This window comes from Aptenodytes patagonicus, chromosome 5 (genome assembly GCF_965638725.1).
Source record: "Aptenodytes patagonicus chromosome 5, bAptPat1.pri.cur, whole genome shotgun sequence".
Lineage (NCBI taxonomy): Eukaryota > Metazoa > Chordata > Aves > Sphenisciformes > Spheniscidae > Aptenodytes > Aptenodytes patagonicus.
This window is the reverse complement of record NC_134953.1, coordinates 16,074,395-16,085,774: the sequence shown is the minus strand read 5'-3', so window position 1 is coordinate 16,085,774 and position 11,380 is coordinate 16,074,395.

Sequence of the window (11,380 nt, the reverse complement as noted above, 5' to 3'; positions counted from 1 at the left end):
GCAAGTCACGACTGCAGTGAAAGCCCTTTATCCGAGCAGTACGAAAGCACATGCACTCAGGAATCAGATGCAGGCTCAGAGGCAGTCAAGCAAGAGCAGCTCAGCTAAAGCTCTGGGGAAGAAAAGAAAATGCTGGCCTGAAATACTGTGAAATATAAATAACAAGACCCGTTTTGGTTGCATAAGCATATGCTGAATGACATGTGAAAAAATAATATCCTGTAAGAAACAGAAGTCTCTCTTTCCCCAGAGGTAAAGCCATTCGTGGCAGTTTAAGACCTTTCTTGCTCTTTGCAACTCTGCTATACCTGCAAACACCATCTTTGCTGACAAATTTTCATCGCATCTGCCATCAGGAGAAAGGTGCATGAGCATCTAGCTATATTTATTTAGTCAGCAGCTTCAATATTTTCCTTTTTCAGTAAACCTCATCTGACATCATAAATGTAAAAGCTAAAAGCTCACTAGGGATTGTAGAGCAATGCAAATTTTATAGAAGCGATCAGATATTATCTAAAACTTACTTGTTAACAATTCTTTCAGGTCCTGCAGGGCAGCTGGTGAACATTAAAAGATTGCCACAGAAATCTGCAGACATTGCAAGCCAATCCTTCAGTCTTTTTCAGTGGAAAACAATGTTTTAGCCGCTCCAACTGTAATGTTATCCCCTGCAGTGTTGCCTAACCTACAATCTTGTCCTGGTTTCGGCAGGGATAGAGTTAATTTCCTTCCTAGTAGCTGGTGCAGTGCTGTGTTTTGGATTTAGGATGAGAACAAAGTTGATAACACACCGATGTTTTAGTTGTTGCTAGGTAGTGCTTACACTGGCCAAGGACTTTTCAGCTTCCCATGCTCTGCTGACTGGGAGGGCTGCAGGTGCATGGGGGGCTGGGAGGGGGCACAGCCAGGACAGCTGACCCCAACTGGCCAAAGGGACGTTCCATACCATGGGACGTCATGCTCAGCACATAAACTGGGGAAAGCTGGCCGGGGGGGCCGCTGCTGGGGGACTGGCTGGGCATCGGTCGGCGGGTGGTGAGCAATTGCATCATGCATCACTTGCTTTGTGTATTATTATTATTTATTATTATTATTATTAATAGTACATTATTATTATTATATTTCATTTATTAAACTGTTTTTATCTGAACCCACGAGTTTTTCTCACTCGTGCTCTTCCAATTCTCTCCCCCATCCCACTGGGGGCGGGGGGGAGTAAGCGAGCGGCTGTGTGGTGCTCAGTTGCTGACTGAGGTTAAACCACGACAAATCTTTGGTCAAATTAATGTCTCGGGGCAGAATTTTCTTCAGTGAAAACAATAGCGTTTCAATGACATGGGTGAAATGCAAGCTATTGGGATAATACATGGAGAAAAAGCTTATATTATTTTAAAATAAAATAAATTTTGTATGTAGGAGACTAAAGTATTGCTCCTACCTTGAAAAGACGGCTATGGTACACGTTACAAGATGTGAAGGCACATAGTGTTAACGAAGATCAGGGGAAGACTGCGACTGTTATAACAGGCTATGAAGAGCAAGGCTAACCATCTGATTTGCTCACTGGAGGCCTTTATTGGCGTACGACCCCCACTGGCTTCTTACTCTATGAAAAGTCCTCAGGTGCCTTGTATGAGGTCTCTCTTTTCTCCAATTAGATTTAATATATTAAGCCATATATGCAAGTTATGAAAAGTGTTCTGTATTTAAACTAAAAGTCCGTTGCATCTGTAAGCACTACCTTGTCTACGATTCTAATATGTTTAAACAGTTGACCCAATAACGCAATGTTGGCAGATGCAACTTTTCCATCCAAAGAAAAACAATGTGATAATATCTGGGCCACATCAGTATAGGATAATTGAAATATATAAACAGAGAGAGAGATATTAGTGAGTAAATGGTAGTTAGCATGGATATTTTTTAAGTTTTCATGAAAACAGACAGAGATCAGAGAATATCTGGAGAGGGACCAATTACAAATAACCCTGCACACGCATGCATAATTAACAGGATTCAAGAAGCGGTAATGATCATTCTTCTAACACAGCGTAAGCCTGCCTAGAGAGGTGAACACATCAAAAAACCTCAGCATGAAATTTTAAAAAAATCTTTGACTAGTCTGGCTTTAGGGAGCTTGTCAGATTATTAACATTACTTTAACCTAATTTTAATTTTGTTTAATGTCATTTCTTTTTCCATGAAGCTCTTTGAAAAAATGTTGTTTATGCAAATAAACTACATGGAAAATTGGTTTTGTAACTAAATGACAGTTGACAGACTAGACTGTAATAGCCAATTGGGAACTTCTAAAGCATGATTTGTTTACTCAGTAGTACAAATTGCATAGCTCTGATTATTAAGACAGTAAATATCTTAATAGTGGCTATTTCAATTAACAGAGTCCTACGGCTGAATCTGAGTCCCCACTAAGACTGTTTTGTGCTGCTCCAGTGGCAGCAAAAATAGCCTTAATCCTTATTTCAGTACTTGCCCTATTTAATAGTTCAGAGGAGCTGGAATAACGAAGGTCAGATTTGTCCCATTCATTTCCTACCAAAACAATGTTTCTTGCTTGACTGTTTGCACAAAGAATAAATCCTACCATTTTTATCCTTACTGTCAGCTACAACTTCTCTGTTTGCCTTCATCTGACTCCATAGTTCTTTTTTTCTGTCTGGGATGCAAATCCTTTAAGAAATCTCTCTTCTTCCAAATCTTAGATTGTATTTCAGTGTCAGGTCTTTGGATTTTTTTAGAATTTATTTCTTCATTTGAATTTCAAGGTATTTTTGTCACAGAGTTCTACAGAATAAAAAAAAAACCCCAACAACTCTATAGCCGATGCAACATTTGTAAGTAATATAAAAACTTTCTCACATCTTCAAATGTAGAAATATGGATGCTAGGTAGGGAAAAAGCAATTGCACATGTTGCCATTTTCCTGCCAGTGCAAGATTTTGCCTACTGACAACAATTTAAAATAGCACATTACGATGAAATTATGCAGCATCATAGGCATCGGTTTCATTTCTGAAAGCCTGGTATTCCCAGAGATATATTTATTAACTGATCAATATTTGATTATTCTGTTAAGGAAATTTGGGGAAACACCTGGTTTTCCATTGTTCCTAACATCAAAGCCAGTGCTCTGTCAAACCTACATCACCCCAAAACCACAACTCCTATACAGTGGGGGATGGAAGGAGACCAATTCCAGAGACCATGGAAGCCCTCAGCAGGTGAATTGCCTGGGGGGGGGAGAGGAGGAGGCCGCCAGCTCTCTCCTCACATGAGTTATCTTACGAGCAAGTGAAACCCTTTCAAAATGACTGACTTTGAATTGCAGTATGTTTTCTTCTTGTCCTCCTTTCTGCGGGTCCTTTCACACCTATGGGCCTCTCATATGGGAAGGGAGTGGATATTTGCTTTCCAGGCTGTTTTACTCCACCCCTGGCTGCTCGGTATGCCACAGGCAGTGACACAGAAGGTCAGTGAAGATGCTGCAAGGAAAGAGTCATTTGAGGAATCCGAAGGAGAAAAAGCTAGTGACAGTGGTAGTCAGGTGAGCAAAGCCGTGAACAAAATATCCTTAATCTAGCTAGGAGATCATATGGGGCTGCTGAGAAACAATAGAAATATTAGTATAGGAATTAAATTCAACTGGACGACAGAAAAGAGGAAGCTGAAATATGGTGCAGGGTGTCAAGCCAGATATAATAAGGGTAACCCAGCTGAGGTAGGATAATAATAACAGGGTACAACATAAATAGGAAGAATACACATCGTTCAGAAAAGCTAGAAATAACAGGCAGAGTAGTGAAAGACTATTACATATTCATAATGTGCTAAGCTAAAAAAAATGGGATAACATGGTAAAATGGTAAGTTTGAGTAAAAAACAATTTAAGGAAGGATCATAAAAAGGTTTGGATAATGTTGGATGTCTGCTTTAGGCCCCTTGAGTTTAATTTGCGCTGGATAAAGATCTCCATAATGTTATTAGAAAAAGAAATATTAGCATTAGGGAAGATTTACTGTCTTTATGGGAGATTTTGACCTTCCAGAAACAGGCTTTAGAACAAATATTACTAATAATGGCAGAATGTAGGAATATCCAGCCATAGTAAGTAAAAGACTTTTTCACTGAACAAAGGAGGTATGACAAAACCATCCATTTAGGAAGGAAAGCAATAGTTATGCATTTGGGGTTAAACATTTGAAAACTTGACGGTCACAGCATATCTGTGAGTCACTTGTGTAATAGAGAAGAGAAGAAGTAAAAACTGTGCTCAGACATATCAGGCAAGCTAAAAAAAATCAGGCACTAGTTAAAAATTTATCTACGACACAATAAGCAGTTCTGGTTATCTGTATTAAAAAAAAAAACCCACAGTTTGATAGTAGAGCTCTTTTATTATTCAAGCTGAAGAGTACAGATGGACAATATGTAACAACATTTGAAGGCAGAATAAAGTTTGATAAAAAATTATCTTGGCTTGTTTAGAGAAAATAGATCAAGGCTGGAGGGGGTAGTAACACAAGGGAAAGAAAAGAATTACTGAAGCATAAATGACAACATTGGCATAAAACCAACTGGACCTATGCTACTACAAGTAAAGGATAAGAGATCTTTAAACACTGGAAGATTTAATTTCTCAGACACACCAAGGCAAAGGCAAAGAACACAGTGAAGATGTAAAACTGCGATTTGATAATTGAGATGGTCACTTCAGGTGACCCTGGCATCCAGGACAGATGACATGATTTTGACTCTTGGCACTGACTAACAAATGAGATATTTTATCCTGAGATTTTGCATACTTTACAGAAAAGAGTGATTTCCAATTTGGATGTCAGGTGGTTTCATTTCATTATTCCCTGATCTTACATACCTTGTCAGTAATTTGGACTGTGCCACAATATATGCCTTTACAATAACTAAGTCTTGGCACAAATTTATTCTTTATATATTTTTTAACACGTTTAGAAGAAAAATGGAAAATAAGAAAGAATTATTTGATTAAAAATAGAATTTCCCAAATGAAATGGTCTTTTATTTATATGATGTTACTATGGAGATACAATATGTTATTGAGAGCAAAAAAAGGCATTTGGTTAGATAGATGCATTCTCTCATAGTCATATAATAAAAGGGAGTTAAATGGGTACACTTATTTCTGTAATGTTTCTGAGGAAATAATTGTGAAAGAAAGATATTACTTAATTGCTGTTATTTCCCTTTGAAGTGCAATAAATTGGAGATGAACAGATGCGATCCTCGCTGCTTTTAGAACCAGTGCTTCTGTCTGCAGATTCAAGTGGACGTCTCTGAATTACTTACTTTGTTAGCGTTACTAAAGGTAGCTTTGCCCCTAGAAATAGAAGTCAGTATTTTTCAATGAAAGCTGAGCTAGTGGGGCACAATTATCTGGCAATCTGCAAAAAACAGAAATGAAATGACCAAGTGTATGACTGTATACTCAGTATTTCAAACATCAAGTGCAAGAGCCTTGAAGTTTCATGAAGCATCCTGGGACTTGCTACTATACTATACAAATATATATACAATACTATACAAAAAATAACTTCCACTATAGTATATGACAAGGTCTATAAACCTTTTGCCTTTTTACATCACAGTAAACCTTAACGACCTGTCTGCTGGAGACCTGCTTGCAGAACTTTTTATGCTGCAGACGTATAATGTAATGGAGTGGAATATCTACTATTCAAGGCTCTCAAGCTAATGCTAGAGATGGGAAAAACAACTTAAGCAACAGACTAACCAGCCAGGTTTTTCCAAGCACTCAGCTGGCTGTGCTTTATCTAAATGTAAGTTCTTTGTTATATAAGGCAACCTAATTTACCCTGTCTTCACTAAAAACAAGCTCATGTTGTTAGTGCCAGGTGTTCGCTGTGCAGTGGTCAGGACTGATGACCTTGCAGCATGTCGTGGTCCATCACCCCAGTAGTGCCACAGAAGCTCCTCTCTACTTTTATTCTAGCCATGACCTTACTGCTGAAACTCAGGGCTAAATGCGTCAGCTGTAGCTGTCTGGGCTCTCTCAGCACCACCTTGCAGAAGTGAAGTATTCAGACACATTATGAAGGCTTCAGAAATAAGTTAGTGAGTTGGTGGCCAGAGAGAAGCTATAACCCATTGAGAGCCACCTGCAAACTGTCAATTAAAGCTGCCATCCCACAGCTGAACCTATTTTGCTCCATACTATGGGACTGTTTTCTGTTAATGCATTAAGTGGAGTCAGGACATGTGACCTTAAGGTTGTACCCTGATAGCTTATGAGAACCTGGCTATGCATTGCTTTGGCTTGCCATGCCGTAGAAGAAAGAGTTTTGCAACTTTGGGAACTAAAGTCCTTACCCTGTCATTCACTAAGAATTTATTTGCCAAAACACATTCAATCCAGGCTGTTCTTGTAGCAAACAAAAAGATATGTCTCAGCTAAGTTGCCCCAGATGAATCGTAAAATATAACTTAATATGCACATGCATCTGTTTCATGGAAACTACAGGGGAGAGGAAAATTATGTGAGTGTTTTAAAGGTTCTTTAGTAATTACGAGCTCAATCGTATTTTGTTAATGCAAACTTGAAGTTATAAAGAGGAAGACACAATAATGGATGAAACTTCTTTTTCTCTTTCTGTCCTTCCCATTCCCCTTCCTTTCTTATTTTATGTCTAGTTTAATAGACTGCTATTATGAGAGAGATCCTTTTTTGCGTGTTGCCCCTGACATGCAGATTTGTTTGTATTTATTTGTCTCCTGGAGCTGAATTCAGAACTGCAGAAGCAGCTCTGGCAGAATCTGTCCTTATGGTTGGTTTAAACTACCTAGACCGCTGTAATAATACTGTGGTTTACAGGAATGATGCAAAGAGACAATTGACCTTTATTTTCTGCCCTCAGATACCTGACCTGTTCCAGGATTACAAAAGCCCGTGGTCCTGTTATATGACGGAGGTCAGAATTTACTGACACCGGTGGTAACTGCTATAGAGGACAAAGCACTAAGGTATGCAATGTGATGAGTAGAACATGGGAAAACATCATATATATCTGTTTCGTGATAGCGAAGGGTGAATATTGGCTTGTTTTGTGCCTTGCATTATCCAGCCGAGATTTCTTCAGTCTGTCACCAACACGGTGTCTTGTCGACTGTGCTGTCTGTCTTGTGGGTGTAGAAATATCGCTTCTGCTTTCATCTCTTTTTTTCCTGGCAACACAGTGGGGGGAAAAAAAGTTGTTAATATTAAAGAGAACAGTGCTGCAAAACTTAACAAGAGCAAAACTGAGCATCTTGTCTGTATAAAGAGTAATGTAGCTGCCCAGCAATGTACAGGCATAGTTAAACCTACAGATTTTGGCATATTAGTCCACTAAAGGCCAGTCAGGCTGTTGTGAGATACTGAAAGGTCCCATTGATGGCAATACAGAGGAAGCATGAAATATGAACAAGAGGTTCCAGCACGCTGGCTTTTTGGAGTTGGCTGACAGGGACAGGTGTAGTAACCAGGAGGTTGGGTCATTCAAAAAGTTACTTGAATTTCATGAACTTTACTGCACTGCAAGCAACTCCATTGTACACGGGGGAAATCTCATTCCTAAATGCTAGCAGGTTTGGGTTTTTTTTTACACTTAGTCTTGATAGATGGAGGCAGACGGCACAAATTTGATTTGAATGATAGAATTGCTGTAACTGTGAAAATTGGGGTTCTAACCTGTTGGATTTTGTTACTGGTTTAAGAAATTTTCTAACAACAGCAAAGAGCTCTTTGCTATATCCTTTCCCTTGTCTTTCCCCAACGCACATTAATAGTCCTGACAGTTGTCAGCATACCTATCGTCATCAGTGCTGGCAGGCGAGAGGAAGAACAGAGAAATGTGTTTATTTCACCAAAATAAAAGCTTGCGATGATCATAACTTTAATGCCCCTGAACTTTAAGTCATTCCCCCTGAAATGTCAAACAGTATAAGCTGAACAGGGAGACAAACAACTTGGTCATTATTCAAGACAAAGAAAGGATATTTCTCCTTCAAAATAAAAGAAAACAAAAGCACCACCCCACAAAAAAAAAAAAAGAAAATGAGCTACAAACATTGATATTATAACTAGAGCTTCTCAAAGGATTCCCTTTCTCACAGGATTCCTTTTCACAATATAAAATTTTGAACATAATAGACATTTTTCCAACAAATACTGTGGGCAAATGAAATCTGGAAAACATTCCATTTCTGTTGTTATAAATGAGTGGGAAAAATCACCTTAAATTCAGAAGCAAATTTTCATTTTTTTTTTCAAGGACAAAACATTTTCTTACAGCTATAGGTTGAAAGCTATGACAATAAAATTAGCTTTTGGAAACATGAAGGTTCTCTTGCACTAAGAAGAATTTAATGCATAATTAAGCCCCAGGTATACTGATGGCTTCGTGTTTTCAAAGATCTTAGGAAGGCCCCAAGTTTGACGTATCATGGCTATATATAAAGTTTACAGTTGTATATTAAAAACAATTCTGATGAGAAACATTGTGCCAAATACCTCTAAAAATCCAGTGCTCTGGCTACCTTTTATTATGTGAAGCTCTAATTATATTTTATGGACAAAGTGGGGTGCAACTTTTCTTATCTTACCCATGAGTTATAATCTCCATATTGTTTTGAGAAAGCATTAATACAAATGAAGGTCAGGGTTTATCTGCGCAAATTTGCCAAAGAGAGAGCGTAGCCGTCTCTCCCCCTTGCGATTTGTGGCATTTCAAAACTCCGGCCACTCTTACTTAGCAAAGAGTGAAATGTTGGTATTGCTAAATTACCCATCCCTGAGACCAGGCGCTTATTTTCACAGAGTTTGAAGGCCAGAAGTGACCACCTACACTGACCAATACACCAGAGCCCAATAACCATTTCTGATTCAAGTATATCCTCCAGAAAGCAAATCGCCACTTTTCAGCATTACTTGTTTCAGTAGTTAATGTTAAATCTGTGCTGTCTTACAATGCGAATTTTGTCTTCCATTTCCAGTGAGTATTTTTGATCCCTACTAAGACTGTTCTGAGTGAACAGGAGTTCCCCTTTTTAGAGGTAAATATATTTAAAATGAAACTTTTAATTTACTTTTGGATAAGCTAAGCAAATTTAGTTTGCTAAGTTGTTTGGTATTTCCTACAGTTCTACCATCATTATTGTGATTCTTGTTTTGCAGTTTCTTAGCATACTTTTTTACGCTGGGCACCAGGACTCTACGGTAGTTTGTCTCTCTTTCATATTGCTGTTACTGGATCAAAAACGCACTCACACTTCTATTCACTATTTAACTTGTATTTATAGCGTCAGTTTCAGCCAATTTTCAAGACAATTTTAAGGAGAACAGCACAGGCTTTTTTTTTCCCCCCCTTGTGAAAGCTATTTAAGTTAAGCAACAGTTCTGAAATGAGAAATTACATGGTCATGCATATGTCCACCCTGCATATGTCCACCGAGTGAATTGCACAGTCTATTACCTCAGGCAAAGCAAATTGCCAGCTTGTCTAGAGAGATTTCATTTGCCTCCCACTGGCTTGGCAGAGCAACCTGATGTCTGCATGTAACTGAGCGTGTAGATGTGTGCTAAACATGTCCTGGGACCCCTGCAGAACTCTGATCACGTGTTTGTGATACCAATAAAGATATTAGTAGCCAGAAGTTCAGAAAAGCTCTCTCGGGATCATGTCCAGACTGAAATATAGACTCTGTGCCTGTTTTGCACATGCAAGTATAAAACATACCTTACGCAGGTAAATCTTACAAGTAAATATATACAAATCTCACCAGTCATTTGCTGGTAAGCTTGGCATTGTAGGTGCAAATAGGAATGTGTGCCAGAGCCTTTATTGCTTTAAAATCTGCATAGATTACAGGCTGTTTATTGTTGCTTTCAAATTTAAATATGACCTGGATGGTATTTGGTGGGGTTATCCCTTTTATCACTACTTTTATGATATTCAGACACACAAAAAAAGCCATTCATTTTTTCCAAGTTATAACTTGGGATTTAACTTGGTCTTTGTTGTATCTTGTCAATATAATCCCTTTATACCATTTTTTTTTTCTCCCAGAAGAAATCAGGCATGGATACATTATAATCTGTTTTTTAAAGTCCTGCTCAATAAAATGCTACAATCTATCATTTGATCTTGTATCTGAGATATTATATTTTTGAGTTCAGGAACTTTTATATAAAAAAATGCAGTGTTTCAGTCCATTAGTTGCTCACTTTAGTTTGACCCAGCTTTAACTGGATTGAACATTGTGCTAATGAGATAGATTGGAAATGGCCTTCAGTAGAATGAATGATTTGATGATCCCTACTAATTTGCTATAGGACAATGACCGCATTAAGGAGATGATGTATTTTTTCTGGCTTAGAAAAGACTTCAGGCTATGTATTAATGGGGGGAAAAAAAAAAGGAACTGACTCCTATGCCTGTTTGATATCTCGTGTCCAAATATGTTTCTAACACATATAAAAGGAGTCCTTTACAAGTACAAGATTACTTAATGTGCTGATTTACATTACGAATATGTCTCGCATCTTTCTCCCATTTGTCCAACCTGTTGCTCTCATTACAGCAGAACCTGCAGCTTAGGTTCCATTTCAAACTACTGTTTGTAGAATTGAGTTTCAAATCTTCTCTCTCATCGTCTGAAGAGTCTTACCTATCTGGCTCTGTAGCATTCATCAGGAAGAATTCTGCCTTGCTAGAAGGATGGATCAAATATCTCCTTTTTTTCTCTTTTTACCAGCAGTTAGATTAGAATGAAATGCCCCTGATTAAAATGCCAGTAGTTCCTCATCAGTAATGAAGCTGCACCACCAACAAAAATAGCTAGCAATAGGAGAAAAATCTAGCGTCGACAGTGTTAATCTATAACAAGAGAATTCCCTGCGGGTTTCTAGGACAGCTTCCCCAAAGCGGACATCCAGCAGTGCACTCCCATGCAGTGAAGGCTTTCAGCAAGCTCCTTCCCAGACAGATTTCACCAGCAAGCTAAGCACAGGGCACCCCCAGAGAGAATACTTCTTTGGAGGTCAGGAAGAAGGGAGAAGAAAGGGTGAGACGTGGTTGTCCTGAATTTATACCCAGTGCATTTAAAGATGTCACTTGAAAGAGTGCTGAAAAAGTATCCTGTGTGTTAAAACATACAAGGTTTCTGGTGGGCGTTGTTCACAGCCCAGGATATTATATTCAATAAAACCTGACATGGGGCTGGAAGGAGCAGAAGATGCTGTGAAGAGGGTATTTTAAAATCTCTATTGTTAACTAGTCTGCATTTGATCATCAATTTGATCATTTTAAATTACATTTTCTGTGTGTGA